The sequence below is a fragment of the Panthera pardus genome, unplaced genomic scaffold, assembly GCF_024362965.1.
Source record: "Panthera pardus isolate Hobbes unplaced genomic scaffold, ASM2436296v1 HiC_scaffold_6, whole genome shotgun sequence".
Taxonomy (NCBI): Eukaryota; Metazoa; Chordata; class Mammalia; order Carnivora; family Felidae; genus Panthera; species Panthera pardus.
The window spans coordinates 19,124,374-19,146,895 of record NW_026526991.1 but is presented as its reverse complement, the minus strand read 5'-3'; the positions used below and the strand labels follow the sequence as shown (position 1 = coordinate 19,146,895).

Here is a 22,522-nt window from a genome sequence, read left to right as displayed (position 1 = left end):
GCTCCTGGCCCAAGTCACACAGCTGGCAAGTGACTGCTGGATCAGCGTGAAAACTGAGGTCCTTATGACCACCAGGCTTTTCTGCCTCACAAACAGCATTCATGTCTCAGATTTGCCAATTCTTTTAGTTCTTCAAAATGGATTCCCAGGGATAGCCAGGCCTCCTGACTATTGAGGTCAAGTGTCCACTTAAAAATTGAAGATTTGATTCATAAAAGTATTAAGAGAAGATAATACACTGTTAAGCCAAATAATAGCAACACTGTTTCATAAAAACCTTTGCTTAGAACCCATGATTCTAGGGCAGAAACTTCCAAGTTGCACCAAGCTTCATCTTCCCTTTCTTTCAGCATTTGGTCTGTGGGGGTCAGACAGGGTGTTTATTTAAGTCCACACACTGAAATGAAAATTCACAAAAGGAGACTCGTTTGTATTTCTTTTGTCAACCAGACTTGAACTACGAGATTTTTCTTCTTTTCTTTTCTTTTGCTTTGCTGCTGCTGAAATTTTTTTTTCTTAACCAATTTGACTTATTGTCTTAATATTGTGTAGACACAGCCCTGGTGATACCCCAGGATGAGTTTGGTATTCTTCAAAATCTAAACACAATGGGGGTGACTTAAGGACAGAGTTTCAGCTTTGCTTCTGACTCTCCTTGGTTTTGTGGGTTTAACTTAATGTTATTTGAAAGTTTTTTTTTGTGTGTGGTTGAATATATACTATAACTTGTTCTTTTGTGACAACAAGATTTATACTGGCGGTGTCTCTCATACCACTGGAAACTGGAAGGAAATCTACAATGTGAACCTCGGAGAGTTTTAAAAAGACAGCAGCCATTATTCGGTGGTGATGGGTTCAAGCTGCCCTTGAGCCTAGTTACAGGCTTGTGCTGTATTCTGGCTCACCAGTGAGGTCAGTGTGCAAATGGTCTGTCAGATATTTAATACATCATATATGCATTTCGACCAATTCCTTTCCTTCTTCTTAATTAAGATTTCTTCAGTGAGTAAGACTTCAGGGGAAAAAAAAAGGATCTGATGGAACTGTATTAAATGCCAATTTACTTCCCAAGTTTCTGAGTTTTTTTTCACTTAAATTAACTTGGCCTGAAAGACGAAGGGATTTGAACAAAATATAGAAGCTAGTGTTCCATTTTGTATATCATTTTGGCTCCAAGGAGCTGCTCCTGGTAAAAATGAGCCTGTGAGATGTAGCTGTTTTATGCAAGGGCTAACAATACTAGTCTTTTATAAATCATAAATCCTCTTAACCTCAAACAATTTGGAGCCACCAACTGTAATCTATAAGGTTTCAACTCACAGGGATTTCATTTCTTCTTGGTGCCTTTCAGGCCATTAGGCAAATATTTATATGAAGTTCTCAGCTATTAGGGGATTTAAAATCATTTTGTGTGGAATAGAAATTTCTGGTCTATACTTCCTCAACTGAATTTTTTGATATGAGTTTTATGCTTTTCCTTTTGTATTTTCCTGTAGTTTTGACAGTCATTTGATTTAATTTCTTTTTGATGTAATTTGTAATAGACAAACCTTTGATAGATTTTTTTTTTTGGATGAAGAGAATGGTGAGGTAGACAAATTATTATTGCATAATTCTTCCTTTTAGCAGCTTTCCCTGTACCTTGTGTTTCTGGCTTTGAAAATAAATAGGAATCAATGATAATTATTACTTGACACTCTGTAGCAATTAAGATGCTTTAGCATAAGCAGTGGTGAACAACTCTGGAAAACTTGAGCTGAAACGGAATTTATTGAGTACTTACAAAATCAAAGAGGGGGCCAGAGGATTGAACCCTGATGAGTACAGAAATCTGAGCAAAACTGTGAGGTTGGGAGCAGGAACTATTGAACAAACCAATCAAGTTGCCACTATGGAATGAGACAACCAGTGAGCACCAACTGTTTATTTCCTTCCTCCATCCCTCCTGTGTTGTCACTCTGAGAAGATTCACTCCAGTCCTGGGAGACTAAGTTTGATTAGTATGGCTCCATCACATGCTTCATTCTTGTCCTAGAGAAAGGCAGGGCCTGTTTTTTGGGATACCCCAAACCTCCAACAATCCATTTAATGGAATCTCTCTGAAAGGAAATAGGGCACTGTTAAGAAAGAGAACTGAATGCTGAGCAGCCAAAAACAACATCCACTTATTGCTTAACATCACACTTAGAGAAATAAGCAAAAAAAAAAAAAAAAAAAATCCCCACTCTTCTCAAATCTAACGCAGGAATTCCAAGAAATTCAATAAGTCTCTTTGCAAATTAATTTTACCTCAGTGAGAAGAATCTGATCATCTTAGATTCGATTCAGTGAAACAACTGTGAAATCCCTTTGGCTTCAAAGTGGAGAGGATCCCGGGAACAATACCCTTGATTCAATTCCACACTGTAAGCTGGGCAATTTAGAAGAATGGCCTGGGTTTTCTTCCAAGCCCTAATGAAAGTTAATGATCAAGAACTGGGCTACATGCTTTTTTATGGTGGCTTATTATGAACTATTTAACTTTTACAGCTTTATTAAATGTTTTATGGAAAGGTTTATTTCATGTTTTATTACAGCTTTGTAGGATGGCCATGTTTGGCCAAGAAGCCTGACAGATGAGCACAAATGTTTTGCAAATATCACTGGTAAGCAGTTTCTGGGTAAAATCATGTTTCATTTTGACATTTTGTGGGGGCTAGGTGGGAGTGTTCTCTTTAATGAAGCCCAGTAGAGCTGGGTGATATGACGGGAAGGGAGTAGAAAGTAGAAGGAGCATGCCCCACATTCTGATCTTTTAGATGGAAAAAATTAATTAATGAAAATAAAATGTTATAGAAACCCACTTTGGCTAAAAGTGAACATTTGAGTTAAGAACCCCTCCCCCTACTCAAAATACATTTAGTTGATATTAAATGTGCTTTAAAAAACTAAAAATAATATTTTACAGTGCATTTGTTTCACTGTTACAATAAATTTATGAGGTAGGTAAAAATAATAACTACCATTACCGCTTGTTTAAAGCCTTTTTCTAAGCACTTGACATGCAATATCTCATTTAATCCTTATAAGAAGACACTAGATGAGCACTAATATTAACCCTATTTTATAAATGGGAAACTAAGGCTTTTAGATGTTTCCCAAGGATCTCACTCCCAGTCCAACTTATTTCCCACTCTGTCACAGAGACCTAACTCTGTGGTTTGATGTATGGGTTGTTCAAGTTATCAATTAATCTTTGAGACACCTTTTTCTTATTTTTCTACAAACAATGTAGAAACTATTGTGGACATGTATTCTAAGGTTATAGCCACACTGGCTAGCTAGATCTCAAGTTTGACTTGTGAATACTCTTTACACCCTCACCTGACTAAAGGTCACTATTTTTTTTAGAAAAAAAGCTCACATCTTGAGATTCTTGATTCCCACTTGCCACCTTTGCCGGGAAATATGGGCAGAAAGTTGAACTTTTCCCTGCAAAGCAAGAATCTAGCTATTTGGAAATCAAAGCCTCATGCAAAGCCTCATGCAAAGAATTCCTAAATACTTGCCTAATTTTTATGAAGAATCCAAATTTTGTTTTTCCTTACCAATTTTGTTAGTGTTGCAATGAGAAATTCAGCTGAAATGCCATTTTTTTGTAAAAGCACCCCACATCTACCCCCAGAGAACTTGGCTTTGTGTAACATCTCATGTATGTAGAGTATAACACAGCATTTAACCCGTCATTAATTGACTATGATGGGTACTTTACATATATTGTCACTTCACTTAATTCTCACTACAACACTTAAGTGGTGAGTATTATCATCTCCTTTTACACATGATAAAACTGAAGCTCAGAGAGTTTACAAGGTAGACGTGGGTTTCAAACTGAGGTCTCTGTCTCCAGGACTCCGTTGTCTTTCCTCTACTGTATGTGGACTTTTTCTTGGAGGTGAAAGAAGACTTCAAGGATGTCCAGATTAAGCTCATTGGGGTAATTTTCTAAAGCATTGTGACATTTAAGTCAGGGAAATAATTGTAGATAGGTGCCCTCAATTGGGACTGTTTTCTGGCCTTTGGCTTTATGGATAGGGAAGTCTCCCAACTTACCTTCTGATTATACTGCCCTCTTCTCCCTACTTTGCAATTCTTCCCTCTTCTCTTGCCCAAGCAGTAATTTCAGTCACTAGGGTGAAGTCCAAAGAACTTGCCAGACACATTTAGGGCCTCAAAGTTGACATGATTCTTGAACATTGTGAAACCTGGCATTTGTGTGTGAGTACCTGTGTATGTGTAGGTTTAGTTACAGGGGTGGGGGGTAGGATATGAACAGGAGATGTTATCCAAAGAGATATGTGTATGTCTTCTGTGTCCATAACGATCTTCCTATTGGGGAAGGGGAGTATAATCCAAAGGTGTGTGTGTGTGTGTGTGTCTGTGCAAATAAAGTTTGTGTGTACAAGAGGTGATTATGCAGTCATGTGTATATTCGCTTATGGTTTGTGTGTATAATCATAGAAGTGAACATGTAAATTGGGAGAGTACATGGGCTCAGGTAGAAGAGAAGAAAGGTTTAAAATTCAATTGAGGGAAATGTATGAATTCACACAATTCAAAATGCATTCCCTAAAATACGAACCATTTAAATTTACCCTAGACTAATGGTATAGGACTTCACTCAGAATCAGTACAAAAGGGACTGCATCATAGGGCATTACTGCCACTTTCCCGTGAGCTAATTATTTGCATTTATCTTTCCTGATTTCGCCAGAGTGGGCTAACTCTCTAGTAACTGTTGAGCCTTTCAAATATATCAAGATATTGCTTTACAAGGGGAGTGGATAGAACAATCAATCAGGAATTAGGTCTGTCACTGACTAACTTTGAATAACCTGGAAAAGTCATCTAGTCTCGTTGTACCTCAGATTTCTCATCGCCTAAACAGGCATTAGGGTATTTGTCCAATCTACTCTGCAGGGCTGTTTTATGTAGCCAACAAAATTATATGAAAGCTTCTGAATATCATATATATTGTAAAGCAAATAAATTGTTATTGATTTTGTTGCTGTCTCAGAACCAAGTTATTAAATGTACTTGTTGTTTGGGTTTCTCTGTTAACTGATTAAATGAAACGAACACCTGATATAAACACAGGAGTCGACTTAAATTTGAGCGCTTTTGGCACAGTGATTTTTAGGTATGTCATTTTATCTCTTGAACCTTAAAAGTGTCACACTTGTAAAGTAAACTTACGATACTCGAACTCACAGGATTGCTTTAAGGATTACATGAGAGACAAGAGCACACTGTAAGCTTCAAAATATACACATGAAGAGGGTATTAGTGTTTCCCTTGCGCTCTACTAGCAAAGTTCACTTTGTTTTAGTTCATGTGACAAAGGGAAAGTTGAAGAGCTTTCCCAATAAATACGAATTTTATTTACCTCCCTGTCTCCGAGTACATAATTAACAGCTGGCTGGTGTGTCACTGTGAATTAGGATTAAGAGGCTCTATAACTAACTGCTCAAGCTTCTTGAAAGTTAGTTAACCATGTAACACGAAACAATTGGCTAGTCAATTGATTAATATTTAACTAATGACTGGGTTGTTTTACCAACCTAGGTATTTTTGGTTTTGTATCTTCAAGCTTAATATCTAGACACTAATTGATTTGTTCATCAAACATTTATGGAGTTCTTACCTGGTTCAAAGTAGAAGATAGATATCCAGAAATTAAAAAATACTTGGTCCTTGTTTCCAAATAGCTCCCAGTCTACTTAGGAGACAGAAAAGTAAAGAAATTAAAAAATGATTCTGCAAAGGTGCATTGGGTACATTAATAGATGCATAGATGTAGGTGCTGTGGGGGAAGAGAGGATGGGAGTCTAACTCTGACATTTGTCCCAGGTGTTAGAGGTTATGATGGACCTGAGTCTGGAAGGATCCGTGAAAGTTTACCATGCAGAGAGGAGGGAGAAAGATTTGAGATAGAGGAAATGATGCAAGTAAAACAGACGTGGAAGTGTGAGAATGAATCATATATAGTGGAATTGAAAGTAGTTGATAATGACCCATTAAGATGCCTATGAAAATGTAGTTAGAGCTTCTCTCCTAAGAGTGGGGGAAGTACGGGCCAATTTATTAAGGACTTAGAATCAAAATGAGAAACTTAAATTCTCTCTGCATTTAATGACACACCAAAGACTATAGGCAGGCAGGTAAATGACATATTTTCATTTTAGAAAGAAATAAAATCAAACTTTTGTTGAACATTCACTATATGCTCTGTGTGAAGCTGCGACAGACTAAAGATAAAATATCTTGAGGATTGCAATTTTCTGGAACTTATAATAGAGTACATGGAGGGGGCTGTGGATTTTTCAGCCCTTTTTTAGTGTAGAGGATAAGGATACCAGGGTGGAGGACTTCACCTCTCAGTCCATTAGAGCAACAGCCGAAGATGGCCTGGTGGATTGGGCAAGAACTTGTTCACATCAGTTTGTGCCCCTCTTCCACCCTGCCCCAATGTAATAGGGGGACTTTTCCAAACCTTTGTGAGTGGGGAAAGTGCAAGTCACATACCCTATTATTAGCAAACATCAATTATATAGGTCTCTCCTACTTTCAGGAGAAGCAAAGAGAAACCTCTGAGGAGTATGAAAATACACTCTGTAAAAGAGGATTCCTCTAGGCCTATGAAAATTTATGGCAGAAAAAAGGAACACATTTCTTTGTGTTGGATTAGAAAATGAAGATCATTATCTTTAAAAACTATTTTTTAATGGGAACCAGAATTTTTTTAATAATAAGATTCAAATAGATACGTGCTTTTTAAAGATAAGAGCAGAGAACAATGAGAAGAGAACATTCTGGAATGAAAATACAGAAAGATGAAATGTGAAGACAATATGTTGAGCAAAACGAGAACTAGGTGACATAAGGAAGACACAGCAACCAATTTAGTTACCTGACCTCCTTACTCCTCTTTCTGAGCCTGTGCTTCTACTCCCACTGGGGAAAGGGCACATGGTTTGCCTTGCTCACAGTTGATTGGATGAGGAATGGGCACATGATCCAAACTTGGCCAGTCAATTCTTTCCTTCTAGAAAGTCAGAATAGAGACCCAGGAGTGCTATGCAGGCTTGGATTGTGCTGAAGAAAAAAGGTAGAACTACTTTGGGGGCCATTTCCTTTTCTGTCCTTGGAGAAATAGAGATCTGAACTGCAGAGAGGAATGAAGTAAGAAGATGAACAAAGAAAAGCAGAGACAAGAGACCACAGAGTCTGGAGAGAGATAGACACAGAGAGAAAGTAGCTATCTTGGTCCCTGACAACTTTCCAGTTCCTCATTCCAGTCTCCCATGAGGCCTCACAAGACTTCCTGACTTTGGGTTCTATGAATTACACTTGTATTATTTTAAAAACATTCCACTTTTGGCTTACCCTAATTTGAATGGGATACTATTATTTGCAACCAAATGGTCCTTGACCAAAAAAGCAGGATTACAAGAATACGAAAAAACCAAAACAAAACGAAAAACCCAGTACTAGTGTAGACTTCTGTTTTGAAAGTCAGCAGGAGAACAGCTTCTACTGCAGAATTTCTGATTTCCCACAAAAATACATATAAATTAAAGGATTTAGAAACGAGTCACAAGAACATTGAAAATTTAGACTTGTAGTCAACCTAATTCCGGAATCAAGAGGGTTGATTTTTAATATTTATTTGGCTTAACCTCTCAATGGCATTTGTCCCTGTGGGCTATCCCGTCTCTCCGGAAGCATTTTCCTTCCTTGGCTTTCATGACTATATTCTCCTGATAGTTTCCATGTCTCTTTAGCTACATACTTAACCATTTTATGATTTCCTTTAGGGTTATTCCTGAGCATTTTTCTCTCTCACTCTACTCAGGGTGGTCATGTTTATGGTTTCTCTTATTACCCATATGCCAATGATTTTGAAATCTAATGCTCAGTCCATAGCCCCAAAGTATGCAAACATCTTCCTACTAGAAATTTCCACTGGGATGTTATGACAGTATTTCATAGGTAACCCAAATCATTCTCTTTCTAGCCATATCTGCCCTTCCTTCAATAAATACCACCTTCTCCATCTTCCCAGTCATTCAAACTAGAAACTTGTGAACTATCTTGAAATATTTCATTTCCCTTATCCTTAATATTCAGTCACTCACTAGGTCCTATTGTGAAGATGATAGAAAAAAAACCAGACAAACAACTAAGACACCCCCTCCCCCATTGACCTTTGATTTGGTGCCAGTAACCTTTAAACTTCATCTCCCTTCCATGTTCTTCACCTCTAGCTCAATCCTAATAGGGTCACACACTTCCTGGTAAAATGGAAAGCCTGTGTGTGTGTGTGTGTGTGTGTGTGTGTGTGTGTAGAGGAGGCATATGCTGAAATAAAGAACACTAATAACAGTGGATAATGGAAATTGAGTTCTAAATAAATACTATGAGATCACACTATCAGAGAACAAGGTGATGAGTGTAGAGAAAGGAGGGCATTAAATGAAATTGTGGTAGAACCTGAGGATTGAAGTGGAATGAAGTACACCCACCTAACCTTACCTGTCCTTACCACACCACCACCACCACAAGCACCAGCAACCCACAGCTGTACCGCTGTAAAGGAGATTTTTCCATCATATGACAGAATATAAGTCCAATGCAATCCACATACTGTTTGTGGACAAACTCTATCTGAAAGCACTTTTCTATGTTTAAGAATGAATAAGATGGAAAACAATGGAAAGAACCATATGGAACTTACGAAAAAATATTGTAGAATAAGAGAAAGGGACAAGTATTGGAAGATTCAAAGGAAGAACCTATTTCTGAAAATGATCTCTTGCACTGTATTAAAATATAGATAAAGCTGCTATTAAAAAAGATAACCCATAATACAGTGTTTCAAAGAAGAGAGAAGTTGATTCTCCTTTCTTATAAGGGTCTAGAGGCAGGATGGTCAAGCATGGGACAGCAGCTCTAAGAGATGCCTTCTATCTTGTTACTCTGCAGTATCTAGAGAAATACTACTCAAAGTGTGGTTCAAACCAGCGAGCCATCTTCGCACTTCTTGAAAACAGTCAGCAGTGAGACAAGTACAGAAACTGGCAGTGTTTATCTTCTCTGATTTTGCACTAACAATACTTACCACTAACCAGGAACAGACAATTTTCAGATTGTACCTCTGTAGGCACACTTTGAATAGCACTGCCTCAGTGGACCATCTTCATTGTATGTGTGGCACTAACACCATGCTGCATACAGACAGGTAACAACAACAAAAAATTCTTCAGGAAGGGCAGGCCGCAATTTCACTAATATAAAATTCATAAGACACAATGAAATAAAACAGAATATTATAAAAAATTAAAAAGAGAACAGGAGATGAAAAAGAGAAAAGAAATGATGAGCTAAAGATGTTGTTGAAAATACAGTTTAACAATAATAACCTTGAAATCTACATTGGAGGCAGCAGAGAGCATAATCAATGCTGTACAAAATCCAGTTAAGTGGTGTAAGAGATATATCTGAGTTGTTCTCCTGTAATGCAGGGAAAAAAAAAAAAAAAAGCTCAAAGAAATTTAAAAATTGAAAGGGAAAATGACCAATGTGGAAGCCGGAAACAGAGAACCAAAAGCTAAATAAATCGCTCTCTTGAGAAAAAGAAAAAAAAAACACAAATAGAATCAAATTATTAATTAAAGATATAAGACAAAACAATCTTAACTGAGGTGAAGTGAGACATGCTTAAGGATTTAAAAGCTCACTCCATTCCAGGAGAAAATCACTGAAAATGTAATTAAACTTAAAGTCATCCAGATAAGATTTCTGGACTAGAAGGATAAAGAAAAATCCACTGAAAATCCAGGCAGAAAAAGCCATAATGGGGAAAATCTACGTTTATTCTTTTCCATAGCAATAAATTCTATGGTTAGAAATTTTGAGGGAAGAAATTTTAAAAAAACCTATTAGCCAGGAATTTTATATCCCACCAAATTATCTTACTTTTTCATAGGTAAAGTACTAAAATGTCATTGAGTTAATTTGTTCTATAAATATAGCCATGTTTGTTAAATGTCAGGCCCTTTAGATACAATGGTATGCAAGATATATATCTTTCTCAAGTTGGAAATATAAAACAAACAGTATTGTTAGATTATAAATAATTTGGATTTAAAATTCCAGATTATATCAATGAAGACCATGAAATGAAGGAAACATAGGAGAAAAGTAGGGGATTGAAAAGATACTTTCTCATTCCCGACAAAGATAAAAATAACTAAAGGTTAAAAAAATGCTTTTGAAAATTTTATAAGTATCAATTTGTAAAATTAATAATAGGAAATCTTTAGAATAATACAGTACAAGATTGTAGATCATATATGTTAGTGTTAATCAAAAGCATCCATGGGCAAATTTTCTTTATTAAATGAGTCTCAAACTATATTAAAATAATCTAATCATTTTTGTCTTGGTAAGGAACATATATAACAAAGGCAAAGAGCAAAATTATTAGCAGTGGTAGATGTTGAAAATTCAAAGAGAAAGAAACAGATTGTAATGTTAATTTCAAGGCAAAAATCAAGGAAAACATTACAGATAACAAACAATTATCTTTGACATACAATAAAGATATAACTATCATGAACCTTTTCTTGCTGAATGCTATACTATTGAACTAAAAAAAGACAAAGACAATTAGAAATACAAATAAAATTTTTTTTAACGTTTATTCATTTTTGAGAGAGAGAGAGACAGAGCATGAATGGGGGAAGGTCAGAGACAGAGGGAGACACAGAATCTGAAACAGGCTCCAGGCTCTGAGCTGTCAGCACAGAGCCCGACGTGGGGCTCAAACTCACTGACTGCGAGATCATGACCTGAGCCGAAGGCGGATGCCCAACTGACTGAGCCACCCAGGCGCCCCTAGAAATACAAATAAAGTTGAATGAGTATATCCTGGAATCTTTTTCTCTCAATCCAACCCCATAAAAATGAAATAAAAGATATATTTAAATATTAAACTAATAAGAATAATATTTGAAAATAGGAAAATAATTTCTATTGGCCCAAAGGCCAATCTATAGAAGAAAATGGAGAGTGGAGATCTCAGCACTAAGTTAAGTCTGCTTTTGCAATAAGCCACCTATAGGCAGGAGCTCAACCTAGAAAGCCACAAGTCATAGGAAGACTTTTAGCTCAGGACACAAGGATGAGAATTCTGTTGCAGAAGATGAATTCACAACCAAACATAACTGAATCTATGAGAAACAACTACACCTCATCAGGGTCTATCAAGCCTAACAAATAGAAACACTTTCAGCTTAGGAAATAGAGTTAGTAAACCAATTAGAAAAGGACTTTAAATAAATAAGTTAAGCTCTTCATAGAGATAAAGGAAGGAAATTTGGGATAAGAATAGGGCTTATAAAACAGGAGCAGATTGATATATCAATATATCTGAATCTATATATCATCTGTATATCTCCTATTAGAGACCTGAGAGGAAGTATGTGTGCATGTATGTATGTGCATGGGTGTTTCTATATACAAAAGGAAATAACATGCTGGATAGAGCTAAAGAACAAATCAACAATGGGGTACCTGGGAGCTCAGTTAGTTAAGTGTCTGACTCTTGATTTCTGCTCAGGTCATGATCTCATGGTTTGTGGAATTGAGCCCTATCTATGTCAGGCTCTGCACTGACATCATGGAGCCTGCTTGGGATTCTCTCTCTCTCTCTCTCTCTCTCTCTCTCTCTCTCTGCCCCTCTCCCACTCACACATCGGCACTATCTCTCAAAATAAACAAATATTTTTTTAAAGAAAGAACATACCAACTAGCAAACATCTTTACTGAGGAATTCTTTTCAAAACACAGTACAAAATAATAAAGAGGTAGGAAAGAGGGGGAAAAAGTTAAGAGACTGGAAATGGATCCAACCCTCACCTACTAGAAGTATAAAAACAGGAAAATAAAGGAGAGATAATGTTTGAAGAGTTCACCAAGTGACAAAGCAAATAGAGAATAAATTACACTTTAGAGTGCTATAAAACTTTACAAAGACAAAAGATAAAAAAACAATTTCTAACAGCTATGAGAGCGAAAGGTCAGATCACCTGCAAAGGAATGATTATCAGTTTAAAATCATTTTCACTAATAACCTCAGAAACAAGAAAGCAGTTGAAAATATTTGCAAAATGTTTGTGGAAAAATATATTGAATCTGGAATTTGATACCTAAACAAATTTTTATTCTATAGCAAGGATAAAATAAAGACATTTTCAAGCAAGCAAAGACACATAAACTTTTCTAAGGACTCTCTTAGCAGGAGGGGGAGAACTAGTAGATAATAAGGTCCGGCAAGAAGACAAATGAATTCAAAGATATAGTAGAATACAGGAGTCAATGGTGAACAAAGAAAATGGTCTCAATGCTTATTGTGTACAAAAAAATCTGATTAGCAAATTATTAAATTGTAACTAAAGGTACATATGAGACCTTAGAGGTGAGGAGAGTAGCTAAGATAAGTAACTTCTTGTCGTCTTATTTGGGATGAGAAAGAATAAAAATGCTGATTAATTCTACAACATTTTTAAAAAATATACATTTGAAAGCTAACTACGGGTAAACACTTGGTGAAGAAAGATAGTGAATAGCTTTAAAGCAATAGAGAGAAAATGGAACAAAAAATGTACTCAGTCCAACCAAATGCTCAAGAGAGATAAAGCAATGACATGGTAAGAGAAAAACGTAAAATGTAAAGATATCTGTAATAAAATTTGAAGTAGTTTTAATTACACATTTAACAAGATTGATCTAATACCAAGCAAAGAGCTCTGAATTCAACACATAGGAATAACACAACTTTTAGTCAAACAGACGGAACAGGTGCAAAAGCTGATTATATACTATGCCACAGGGGAAGCCTTGTCAAGACTGATATTGCGTAAGTCATGTTCACTGACTGCAGTAAAATAAAAATAAAAGTTCACAACAAAAATAGAGCCTTCCAAAAGACCAGATATCTGGAAATGAAAACATTACAAGTAAAACACATCAATTTAATTCATGGATCTAATGGAAGTATTTAGAATAGATATGAAATAAAATTTGTAAGGTATTAACTAACGTGATATGGAGAGACAAATTTATATCCTTAAGTGGTTTATTATACAACACAATGTTTAAAAATAAACTAATCTTTCCATCCGAAATGCTAGGAAAAACCCAGAGAAAATAGAAGGGAGGAAAATAAAGATAAAAGCAAAATTTAATAAATTAGAAAAATGCACAAATACCCAAAGTAGAGTTGATTAACAAAACCAAAAGTCAGTTCTTTGAAAGTTTTATAAAGTAATACTCTGGGGAAAAATTCTATGAGAAAAGAAAGCACAAATAAATAGAATCTGAAATGAAAATAGGGACATAAAAATGCTCTAAAAATTAAGATATTTTTGTACCAAGGAATTTGAAACATAATTAAGCAGAATATTTTAAGGAAAATTTAAATAACAAAAATGAACTCAAAACATAGGCCAATAAACATAAAAGAAATAGAAACAGAAGCCAAGGATATTTCCTAAGAAAAGGCACCAGACCCAGATAACTTTATGGGTGAGTTCCAGCAAATCTTCAAGGAATAGATAATTCTCATCTCATGCAAACTGTTCCAAACAATATAAAAAGGTGGGAAACAACCCAACATATTTGTAAGGCTAGCTTAACAATGATATCAAAACCAGACTATGTTCATAAGTCATATTTGGTGTATACTTTTTGGTTTGGGGTGTGTGTTTGTGTGTGTGTGTGTGTGTGTGTGTGTGTGTGTGTGTGGTGTCTGTGTGTGGATTTTATTCATAGGTAGTAAATTATGGTTTTTGTTGTGAACATAAATAGGAACATCCTTCCTATTATTTGTTCTAATTGGTTATCACTGCTTCAAATAAATTACTAATTATTGAAAATAATTCTGAAACTCAGCGTAACCTAGTGGAGTTTGATAGAAAGAGACACTTTGCCCTTGAAGGGATTTATTTAGTTTCATGCTTGGTTTCAATAGTTGTCTCATAACTTCAGGGTATGTAATTTGTATAGTGTAGACATATACTCTGATTTATGTGCTTTTTATTTGGAAAGGAAAAAAAAGGGATGAGAAAACAGTCTCTAAGGTCCCAGCCATCATGCATCAAGATCCCCTTTCATCTTTATACATGTTACAGATACTTCATATGTAAGCTATAGAGAACCATACAGATGTTAGTCATTACAAGAACGGTCACTCTTCTGTGACAGGATTGGGAAACAGTTCTGTCTCCAATCCTAGGGAAATAAGTTTCTCTTCATAGTTCCTTTTCTCTCCAGTGCTTTCTGAGACCATTGCTGGGAACAGAACTAATATATCAGTTGTCACATTTACTGTTCATGAGTTACTAGGAGATTGAGTTGGCTCTGGCCAAGGGCACACATTCTCGGAGCTACCACCACCTTTTCTTGCCATTATTGTCTTTCACTTTCCTACAGACTCAGTGTTATAAATGGTGAAGCGGCACCACAGGTGCATGCAAAGTAGTAAAAAGAACACGTAGCATTAGTCCTTGGTTCAAATCTTGACTCTACTGTTCAAATAGTGTGATTTCAGGCAGGTTAATTAATTTCTCTGTACCCCCAGCTCCCTATTTGTAAGATGCAATTATTAAATATGCCAGGGTTGTTAATGTGAATATAGAACATAATATATACAAGATTATTTAGCACAACTCTTCTTATGTATTGCCAGTATTCCATATATGTTGGTTCCCTTATACCTAATTTATAAGAAATCTTGGATCTAGATCAGTTGATAACAGTGTCTTTATGAAAAATCTGTTTTGAATTTCAAACAACAAATTTGCAAGTTAATTTTAGAGTCATTAACAACAAGAAGTTTCCTGTAAAGTACTTAGCATCATGGCACTTAAAATTTTGAAAAAAAAATTAAATGTAGTTTCTAACCTACGCACTCTTGAATAGGAGCTGAGTCGTCATCTGGTACCTGTTGCACAGCAGACAATCAGATGTTTGAAGAATGAAGGTGACATTTATGTGTAGGTGATAATTAACATGATTCAGCACTTCCTCGTTTACAAAGCTCATTCACTATCACAGATTTTCTGTGTTCACCAACATCTGGGGAGTAAAGTAAAAAAAAAATATCATCTCTATTTCATAGTTGAAGAATCTTAACTCTGAGAAGTTTTCAGTGACTGTCTTAAGGTCACAGTTAGGGCTTAGAACATAGGTTTTGCTGATTGTTTTTGCAAAATTCAGTTAATTTTCTCATGGTGTCTTATGCTTTGGGAGAGTGTGTGGAGTAAACAAGGCAAGAATAAGAAGGCCATTTGAGAGTAATTTGGCAATATTCTGCAAGTCTGACAATGTGCAAGCCCAGCAGCTCTCTTCTAGGTATATACCCTAGAGAATCTTTCTACAGGTGCATAAGGATGCGTGAACAAGAATACTTATTGGAGCATTATTTGGTAATAGCAATAATTGGAAGGAACTTAACATCCATTTGAAGGAGAACAAATAAGTAAGCTATGTTCTCTTCATACCATGAAATGTTATACAACATTTGAAACAACAAGTTAGCTCTCAGAAACCTGATATTGAGTGACAAAAAGAAATTTTAGAATGATACATGATAGTGTTTATGCAACATTTTAAAAAAGTGAAATGACGGATGCTATTTATCTAGATTCCAGAGACTATTTATCTAGATACATATTTATCCTAGATACTATTTATCTAGCAAATACATATAATACACACTTGTTATAAGATAGAAAAATGTGAACTCTAAGGATGTATACCAGTTTCAGCATAACGTTTGCTTCTGGGGAGGAAAGAGGGAGATTAAGAAGGAGAGCAAAGGGGGCTTTAATCTGTAGTGTTCCCTTTCTTTTATGTAAAAATAAGAAACATGATAAAATGGTAACATTTGTTAATTTCTGGTATTGGGTGCACGATGTTTTGTTTTCTTATTTTCTCTTTTAATGCATTATTTAAGCTTTTCAAAATTAAGAAAGAGAAAAAAAATATTCACTTAGAATGGAGCAGTACACTATAGTAATTAAGAGTGTGTTTCAGAGACCATGTTTGAATCCCAGTTCTGCCCATTTCAATGCTGTTAAAATGAAACAGGTCTCCATACCACAACATTTCTCTGTGCCTTTAATATGCTTATGTGTACTGTGGGCCTTTAGAAGAGAATATAGCATTCAGAATTTCCCGAACTCATTTGGCCATGGAATAGGTTTCTTAGAACCCAGTCTGAAGGAGCCTGCCTTACAGATATTCCATATTTAAGTGTTAACTTGAATGATCAGTTGTCTTCAATCTGGAAAGGGTCTCCCTTCATCTCCTTCCTATTTAACCCGTCGGTGTGTCTTTTCTACTCCCACTATCTCTAACGAGATAGGCTCTGTTAAGACAGCAAGGCTCATGTGATGTGGGCAATTTTTAAAAAATGTTAAGGTCTTTAAAAAAAAAAGTGTTTATTTTTCAGTAGCATTTGTTATTTCCAGCTTTGGGCAATTTCCAGCATGTCTGTTAGATGTCTGGCCACATTAAATCCAATTTCCTCTCAGTTACTCAGAAATCCATTTTCATTTATTTTGTTCAGTGTTCATGCTTTATAACTGTGAGGGTCTGCCAGGCTTAAGCTTCCTAAGGAGTATCTTAAGCCATGGTTTCCACCAGACCCACAGGTGGCTTGCTTATTCCTCAGGAATTCCCCTAAGAGACACTTCAGAAGGCATCACACATGCCACACACATACTATAATCTTGTTCTTGTCCCTCCCACTCATCAAGCCCTATGGGCCAATGTCCAAAAGTAGAATTTCTTTGATTTCAATGAACTTGTTTTATTTTACTCAAGGCTTACAGATCTCTGTTGTAATGCCAGTTTTAGCCTAGGGTGTAACACTCAGCCTGAGTTTGGAGCTGTACCCTGCACACTGGGAATTAAGGGTTCTATTCCAGGTTCTGCCTCTGACCTTGGTCTCCATTTGACCTTGGGTAAATTCAGATCTCCTGGAGGGCAAGCTATCCAGACATAGAACATTTAGCTATGGTTTACCTTGGATTTGAAATGTTTCCCCCAATGATTTATGTCTCTGACATGGTTTCATTTTATATAACCCCAAATAGAGCCTCAGTTGTTTCCCTTGGCCTCTTCAAAATCACCAGAGCTGCTTACTCCATATATCCAAGTTTTGCAAAATTCCCCGGGATGTATCCCCTTATATGTCATAAGGCCAGCTCTGCTTTGTCGATTAGTTTGGTGATCCTTTGGGCCTCTTTTGGGATTTCAGAACTTACGCTCTCATAGTAAAATGTGCCAAAACTGACAGATAGAAAATAAGAATCAGCTCTTTAGAAATGAGAGGGCCCCCGAACTCACTTCTTAGAAGTTGAGCCTTGAGCTTTAGGTCTTTCCATAATGAGCTCGGAGTACAGCATAAGCTATATTAGGGCTCAGAGCTACAATGACCTGGCCAAGTCTCCTCGCCACTGAGAATGTATAATTACTTTCAAAATGCCAACTGATTGGTTTTAAAAGCCATTGATAAACTCTTTGTCTTTTTAAATTAATTTGTCTAGTTGGGTCATGTCAGAAACAAACATTTCTATGTGTACCTGTCAGTGCACATATAATATTCATTGAGCCCTTTCTATAGCCACCACTTTGCAATGGAGGAGACAAGCAAAGGATAGAACATTAGTCTATGCCTTCTAGGAATTTCCAGTATGGTTGAAGAAACTTAATCACAAGAAACAAATTGAAGGTCAGTTAATATTGACCTTCAGTTAGTATTGAGATTTGTGTGAAGGAAACTGGTGCTACCAAGCATCTGACCATCCCTATAGACTCTGAAAACAACAACAAAAATAGTATAATCCATTAATAAGCTTCAAAAGAATTGTAACAGCATTGTCTGGTGTGTATATCTGTTTAAGGGTGAGTGAGTATCTTACTGAGGCAGTTTATGTACATAAGAAATACAAGACTTAGATAATTTGGACTATTCTGATACCTCCGTAGTGCCTGGACAACTGTCCGTAGATGATGAATGTTTCTGATGGTTTGAAATTTTCATGAAATGTTGGGGTGGATGAATGACCCATAACACTGAGAAATAGGACAAGAATGGTTAACATCCTGGCCTTCATCCTTCTAGTCTTTGAGCTGATGTAACGTAGTTGTTGGATTATCTGTTCTCTGAAAATTCAAATCCATTTGTGCCTTGGCTTCTTCCAGAGAAATGTTTCTGAGATCCTTAACACACTGTGACAGGCCCCATCACGGCCACCTTCAAAGACTCCATCCTTGTTCAGTTTTGGATGACTTTCTTATTCTCGGCCCAAGTGACCAAAATCGTTATTGATGTCCTGGCAGGAGCATTGCTGACATTTTTCCAGATTAAATAGGATTTATATGTGATCATTCAGGTAGTCTGCTTTGAATTTGAGGGAACATGTTTCTACTTCATGGAGATGAGGGGATCTGTACATGCTCAGGAATGACAGTAAAGTTAAAAGCATTTCATATCACCCTTTCCTTTCCTGTTGATTTTTATGAAGCTGTTTAAAAAAATAATCTTGGACTGCTTCAAGGAGGCCCATTCTTCCCTTCAAACATCAAGCTTTCTTCTCAAAGCAGTATTTCTTGGATAAATGTAATTCAGACCTGTGTCTACACAGTCCAGTGAAGTGGAGCATTTCAGATAATTCGAACGGCAAAAGATGTTTCCCCTCAATTATCCAAATATTTTAGATGAATGTGTTAAAAAAAATTTGTCTGAAATTATCTAGATCAAAAACTCAATTCCCCATATTACTTTACATAAGTACAGGGTGTATATATCTTTTGTTAAGAGTTATTAACCATAAAACCCCCACCATTGGAGTTTTAATTCATTTTTTCCCAGTTTCCTGTAGAAAGAGAATTTAGCAAAACATTCCGTGTCCCTTCTTTACCCCATCATATTCTCAGAAGCAGCTGCTGTTGCCTTGGCCACAGTACAGCTTTTATTTGCTGATTTGGGGACATTTATGTCCAATGTTGGCTGCGTTGTGGGGATGTTGAATTTCTTGGAATACAAGGCTATAAGCCATGGCTTGTGAGGCACCTGTGAGCAGAACACCCTTGCTAGTCTGTAAGCATAGACCCCTGGCTTTCCACTCACCACAGCCTAGACCCAGAGGAGGCTCTGGTGGCTTTTAACTACAACTGAGGTGGGTAGACTAAGGCCAGGCTTTCACACACAACTCCCATGAAGCAAGGAGTCTCTCCTGGACTTCTTCAAAAATCTAGAGGCTCACTACCTGCACATTCTTATTTGTCTGACCAGCCTTTGGGCCTAATTGGAGAGAGAGACACAGCTGGGTCAAAAGAACATTTCTGGACTCCTTTGGTCTTGATAGTTTTAACCCAAATCCAATTCACCCACGAAGACTTACTGCTGGCACTCAGTTAAGGAGCAAACTGTTTTCTATGCCTCCTGCCTTGGGAAATTGCCATGGTTCAACTCGATACTATCTGGAGAACCTTGCTGAAGGATGAGAGGGCTCAGACAATGATGCAGTTGGAGACACCACATCTGTGATTTAAGTCTGCTTTAAAGTCTTCGGTGGTGGCTCATGATCTAAAATTTCGTCTGTGATCTAGTCCCTGTCTACCACTCCCATTTTATCTCTCACCACTGCTTGCCTAGTACTTTGTATGCCAGCAATTCCAAGCCACCCCAAATCTCCACAGTCCCCAAACAAATCCATGGTATTTCTTGCCTTTGGGTTTTTAAAGTGTTCTTTCTATCTGCAATGTCCTCTTCCCGGTAAATGCTCATTATCTTCCTGCTGTATCCCCCCTGGGTCCCCTGTCTTATTGTGAAGACCCTACACAGGTGTCATTTCCAAGGAAAGTCCTCCCTGAGCCTGGTCCATCCAGCCTTATCCCTATTAGTAGGGATAGACCTACTAATAGGTCTATCATTGTCTTACACATACCACATACCACATTGTCTTATAATTATCTGGCTATATGTCTGCCTCCCCCACATCAAATCTCTTTTACCTTTCTTTTCCTAATGCCTGTCACAGAGATGGGAGCAGAGTAGACACTCAATACAAATGCTGAGTACATTGAATGAACAGATAAGTATTCCTGAGTGGGTAGGGGATAATGTTTTTTGGTTGGGAGTTTTATTCAATGGTAGGTGGAGAATAAACATCACAGTAATAATAATAGTTATGTTCTATCTGAACAGCTATTATCTGATAAGTGTTTTAGTATGTGTAACTCTTACAATAATACTATGAGGTAGGTACCATGATTATTCCTATTAAAAGATAAGAGGATAATTATGATAATGATAATAATTATGATAGCAATACTAAAGAATTTAAAATAAAAATTATAAGAGAACCACATAAGAGAGAAGTTAAGTGACTTTCTTAAGGCCACACATAATCACAAAAAAAAAAATAGAGCCTGGAATTACTATTCAATGCTAATCATAATATGCTAAATCAATTACATCTTATCATTTGGAGATGTGTATAGAAACTGGTCATATTGGAAACCAATTAAAATTCCCTCAAATGATTAGACTTTGAATTACTCTGCTGGGAAACTCTAAAAGCACTAAAATCAAGAAATAACTTCATTCAGTTTGGAGCTGGCAGTGTCCATGTACACATGGGCTCCAAAGGCAGGAACGGCTTGTTAATTTGGCATTTAACTAGCAGAAATTTCTATTAACAATTATTACTGGGAAGAGTAGTTGATGCATAATAATGGCCCTTGAGTATTGCTTGGTCATGATGTGCCTTTTGAATTATCAAAGAAAATTGAAATTATGCTCATTCTGAGTTTAGTATTGCCTGTCTTATTATTCTTCAAAATCTTTGTTAGTAATCTCTGAATAACATAGGTCCATTAAACTATCTAAAATATTTTAAGAACCAGAACCCCACAAAGAGAAAATGTATTATTATTTCAAGTCTGGTTATTTATCCTTAAAAAGTATGTAAGTATTGATGTAATTTCTAAAATACAAATTTGTAAGAAAATAGGAGCTCATAGTAGCTTTTTGGTTATTACATACTTTTCCATTAACAGATAGAATTTACTCATTAATAAATATTTACCAAGCACCTACCATGCGGACAGGCATTGTGTTGGGTGCTGGAGTTACAGGTATAATTAAGACAGATATAATCCCTGTCCTTCTGTAATTATGGAATCCATGAAAGTTTTGATGTTAAAGAACAGAATTCTGATTTTCGAAGATGAATGCTATCGTGGTTAAGACTAAGACTCCAAGGTCAAAATAAATAAATGGTACAACCGAACAAGCAAACTGCTAAGTACAGAGGCAAGAAAGTGTGGTGATCACTTGGGATGGATAGGGAGGCAGGGGGCATATGGTCTTGTAACAGGAGATGTGCTTTGGTCAGATTTTGGGGTTCTAAGAAGTCTGGGCAGTATCCTGCATAATGGATGGAAAATAGGCTTTTGTCTGTATGCCAGTGCCTTGGTACTGTCTGCATGTAAAGCCACTTGGGGGGAACTTTAAAAGGTCCCTTCTGCATTTCAGAGAAAGTAGTGTGAATGATTTTTGATATCATCGGATAGTGTTGGAGGAAGAATGGCAACTGCAGTGCAGTGAATGCATTTGCCACCCCACCTGTGGAAAATGGAAAACCATCGATTAGTCAATCAATCAACAAATATTTATTGATCATCTTCTATCTTGGATAAAGTATTGCTCAGAACTGGGCTTGGCACTATGAAAATAAAGAGGTCTAAATGTCTAACGTCTGAGTATCTAAAATATTAGACATTTTCCTTACAACATAGCCATGAAGAAGTATATCCATGGTATAATCAGATTGCAGTAGAGGCTCAAGAAAAAATCTTGACTTTACTTTATGCATCAGGCTTTGATGTACAGAAAATGTGTTCGTTTCCTGTAGGACAATTCAACAGCAATGATGGAGAGCTAGAAAGAGCTCTTGCAACATCACTTAAATGTCTGGTGACAAGACACAATCAGGGGAGGGAGGTCAACAGCCTGAAACTATTATCCAAGCAGGCACTCAGTAGAGTGCTGGCCAAGCAAAGAACACACAAAAAAGTATGGGCTTGAGTTAAGTTTTTAGGGTCTCCAATTCCCTTCTCAGTAAGAACCTTCAAGTCAAGGGTCCAAAGTCAAATTGGCTCTGGCTATGGATTGGCAGTTCACTTAGACCGCTGGAGAGCTGGGATTTAATTGCTTTAAAGTTTTCTCCAAGACATGTTTAATAGGCAGATGTAAACCTATATGTTCTCCTTCCAACAACACTTGGATCCTTGTGTTCCTTGATGCTTGCACTGCTTTCCCAGGGTGTCTTTAGCAACATAATCTTTACTTTGCTGAAGGAGAAGGGCCTTTGGCTTGCATGCTTTCCCACCACCCTGTCAG

The 22,522-nt window shown here is 36.7% G+C and overlaps 1 long non-coding RNA gene across 1 annotated transcript; it reads right to left on the bottom strand.

The window, feature by feature from the left end:
• Window positions 1-1,751: 1,751 nt before the first annotated feature.
• Window positions 1,752-5,760, bottom strand: LOC109265274 (uncharacterized). The gene is made up of 2 exons (XR_002079089.1): window positions 5,684-5,760; window positions 1,752-2,099 (listed from the first exon to the last, which is right to left on the bottom strand). It is a non-coding gene; the product is annotated as an uncharacterized LOC109265274 (long non-coding RNA).
• Window positions 5,761-22,522: the final 16,762 nt, after the last annotated feature.